Source organism: Gossypium arboreum, chromosome 1 (assembly GCF_025698485.1).
Source record: "Gossypium arboreum isolate Shixiya-1 chromosome 1, ASM2569848v2, whole genome shotgun sequence".
NCBI lineage: Eukaryota > Viridiplantae > Streptophyta > Magnoliopsida > Malvales > Malvaceae > Gossypium > Gossypium arboreum.
Genome location: NC_069070.1, coordinates 80,699,470 through 80,703,872, shown reverse-complemented (window position 1 = coordinate 80,703,872; position 4,403 = coordinate 80,699,470).

Here is a 4,403-nt window from a genome sequence, read left to right as displayed (position 1 = left end):
TTTTGATAGTAGTGTGATCTAGAGGCTGCTGATCGACAGCTTGGACAAGTGGAACGACTGGATCTAAACCTAGTTGCTAATTTTGGCAAAGGTAAGATCGCTAGTGCCTAAGGTGTTTTTGGCCGAATATGGTAAGAGGGTTAATACATAGTTCGTTTTTGATAATTAGATTAATGTGTTAGTAATCCAATTGTAGGCAGTTCGTGTGTATGGATCTCGTTAGCATATCGTCCAAACAGGTGTGTAACTAACACCCTTTCATAGTCTAGATCGGCAAAAGCTGAAAAGTCAAAATGCCAAAAAATTGGTATTTTGTGGAGTTACGAGTGTGCGAATGCTCGTGAGGTAAATCGATTAACATTTTTGGTAAACTACAATATTTAGACTGCAGAGTGCATGATTTCTGTGCCTTCGATATTTTTTGGCTTTATGGGCCAAAATTGGGATAATGGGCCAACGGGCTCAATTCGGTAAGAACCCTCGGTAAGTGTTTCTGTTAGTATGCGAAAGGTGGGAATATGCATGAAAACCCTTAAAATTGATAAAATTACGGAAACACCTTTATAGGTGGAAAATTTACAGATTTACCCCTAGGAGTAAAATTACTGATATACCCTTAGGGTTAAGGTTGACCTGAATACATGTTTGACTGTTATTATTTACTGCATGCCATGTTATTATTATCTGATGCATGGGACTGGGATACTGATGGAGGAAGTACTGAAAGTGGCTTGTCCACGTACTAGAGGCTTTGCCTCAACTTACTATAACTGAGCAACAATGCTACAACTATGGAGTGTAGGGCTAGGTGGGTTGAGCTATTCCCCACATGGAGTGTAGAAATTTGCACGGTGGAGTGTAGCGGTTGGTTATAGGCTGGGTTGGGGTTGCATACACGAATATGTCTGATCTGTTCTGTAATGGGCCTTTGGGCCATACTGATATCTGAAGATGGGGCTAAGGTCCAGTTTATTCTAAAAAGGGTTTTGGCCCAATACATCTTGTTATCTGAATGGGCTTAGGCCCAATGAAATTGGAGCCGACTTGGGCTTTGAATGGGATTTCCTTACACATTGAGTTTTCCAAACTCACCCTTTCCCTTCCATCCTTACTGGTGAGCCCTAGTTGGTGGACTTGGAGTCAAGGATTCAAAGTAGCCACAAAGAATAATTTATGTTTTTCTTAAGTTTCGCAATTATTATTTTGATTATTTTGTTTCTGGTTTAAGTTGTAATAAGGCCGCTTTTCTTATTATTTTATTTATTTTGGGTATTTAAATTGGTTAGCTTTAAGGCGCGTTTTATAAAAGTTTCCTATTTTTAAAATATCACGATAACCGAGCAAAGCTTCCGCAATGTAAAAGTTTTCAAAGGAAATGAATATTTTAAATAGACTTAAACGTAATTAATTATTTGTGGACTAGTAACAGGCTTACAGTGTGGCAATAGATGTGTGCATGTCTAGGATTGGATCCGTGAAGAGCTTGGTACTTAAGCAGTCCAACAGACTCACCTCCTATTTTCTAGCTTGCTACCTGGTGCACAGCTTCCGTTCACTTTAACTTAAAACAAAACATTCTTCAAACCCTAAGAAAGATTTTTGGATAAAACATAACTTCTTTAATAACTTTCCCCATGTGACATGCTGAATTCGACCGTAACATCTGGGCCGGGTTTGGGGTGTTACATTTAGTGGTATTAGAGCTAGGTTGCAACAACTCGGCTGTGGATCAGGTCTAAAAAGGTTTTCAAAACTTTGAGCCCAAAGAGGGTATTTTTGAAAAATTTGATTTTTGAAAACAATTTTTTTGTTGAAAGGAGATAATTTCCAAACCTGTTTTCTTTAAACTAAAAGTGTGAGAAATGGATTTCAAAAAGGCCTAAATCTTTTGAGTTTGTCTGAAAAATGATGAGGTGGCACACTGAATCCCCGGCACCAAGTCTCTAAGTATCTTTCTATTTTATATACTGAACTGTACTGTAGATAGTGCTGAGCCTCAGAGATAGTACTATAGATAATGTAGCATTAAGGCTACAAAACTGAGACTGTAGGGTAAATTAAGCCCTAGGGTACTGAGATAGTAGCTAAACTGCGGTCGCGTGAGAACAACTTTGAAACTTTATCTATTTATAAGATATTCTATAATAAACAGTGGAAACAGTAAACTAACAACATAAAATTCGTAATCAGATAAATTGATATGAGTACGAGAGCTACTCGGGGAAGAGGCTGTGGTCGAGGCCGAGGTAGTACTCAAGCTGGATCTTCGTCTTCTGAACACATACCAGCTGGAGTGGCAGGACCACCATCGGTGGATGAAAATGGGCCGTATGATCGAGCCGTGAGGGACGACGCTCTGTCCCAGGCCATATTGAGAGTTTTGGAAAGGGTGGCCAGAGCTAATGTCGGGCCCATGAATAGGGGGCCCATTTCTGAGCGACTTTGGGCAACGGAGCTGAGGTTTTTAGGGGTATATCTGGAGTAGCCCCAAATGTGGCTGAGTACTGGCTGGAAGCCACGGAGCGAATTATGGATAACCTGGACTGCTCAGTGGAGCAAAAGTTAAAATAGGCGGTGTCATTACTGCGGGACAAGGCGTATCAGTAGTGGATCACTGTGAGAGAGGGTACCCCAGCTGAGAGGGAAACTTGGGAGTTGTTGAAGCAATCCTTCAAGGCGAAATATGTCGGACCTAGCTATGTGGATGCACGAAGAAAGGAATTCCTGAACCTGACTCAAGGTAGTAAGACCATTGCTGAATATAAGGCAAAGTTCCTGCGATTGAGCCGGTACGCTAGTGGTTTTGTCTCCACCGAATATAAGCGTAATGTTCATTTTGAGGATGGCCTCATGGATGAGCTAAGGGTGCTTATAGCTCCGCAGAGAGAGCGCGATTTTGCTGCACTGGTAGAGAAGGCTAAGATAGCCGAAGGGGTGAAGCAAGCCGAATGAAAGAACCGCGACAGGGATTGAAATCGGTTCAGGAAGGATACTGGTCCAGCTGGTGCTGTAAACCGAAATGTTAAGAGAGCTAGGATGGAGGAACCAGTTCGAGTAGTTCCGGTGAACACAGTGGAGATTGTGGAGATTGTGGTAGAATGCATCTGGGGGAATATTGGAAGCGTTCTGGGGCTTGTCTTCATTATGGATCAAAGGAACATAGGATCAGGGATTGTCCTAAGAGGCCAGCTCAGACTCAAGTGGCTGTACAAGGGGCTGTGCAACCTGTCTAACCAGCGCGAGGTGGACCGCCGCTACCGAGAGGTCGTGGCCAAGGTCGGAGTGGCAATGGCCGTGGATGTTGGGCACTGGCGAAGTCTTGTTAATCCGAGGCTTGTCACCACTTTGGTATATCTTGCTTGTCGCCAATTCTGAGGTGACCTTTTGATGTCATAACTGGTACATTTTTTATCTCTGGTGTACCTTAGACTGCTCTGATAGATGTGGGGTCAACTCATTCGTATGTTGCATGTGACATTTCTAGGGCATTGGGTGTTCGCTTTGAGGAGACTGTGTGTGGGGTAACTGTGATAAGTCCTTTAGGTCACTCGGTTAAAGTAGAGAAACTCTTTAGGGAGGTGCCTTTAGAGACTCAAGGTAGGACTTTCCATGGAGACTTGATGGAGTTACCGTTCAGAGAATTCGATTTGATCCTAGGGATAGATTGGTTGACCAAGCATAGGGCAACGCTGGATTGTGCAGCTAAGAGGATGGTGTTAAGGACTGTTAAGGATGAAGAGGTAATAATTATTGGGGAATGAAGAGATTACTTGTCCAATGTAGTATCGACTCTGAGGGCTAAGAAACTGATGCGTAAGGGATGCGAGGCATACTTGGCTTTTGTAGGCCAAGTTGAAACTAAGGATCTGACTGTGGAGATTGTCAGAACTGTTAAGGAATTCCGAGATGTTTTCCCAGAAGAGCTTCCTGGATTACCTCTTAATTGGGAGGTTGAGTTTGGAATCGATTTGCTGCCTGGAACAGCTCCAGTATCCATTGCACCCTATAGGATGGCACCGAAGGAGTTAGTGGAACTGAAAGCTCAAAACCAAGAGTTGTTGGACAGAGACTTCATTAGACTTAGTGTGTCTCCATGGGGAGCACCGGTCCTGTTTGTGAAGAAAAAGGACGGGATGATGCGCATCTGCATCGATTATCGACAGTTGAACAAACTGATGATAAAGAACAAATACCCACTGCCAAGAATTGATGACTTATTTGACCAACTTAGAGGAGCTTCAGTATTTTCCAAGATTGACCTTCGATCTAGATACCATCAGCTAAGGGTAAAGGAAGTGGATATTCATAAGACCGCATTCAAAACTCGATAAGGTCATTATGAGTTCCTAGTTATGCCGTTTGGGTTGACGAACGCACCTGCCGCTTTCATGGATTTGATGAAT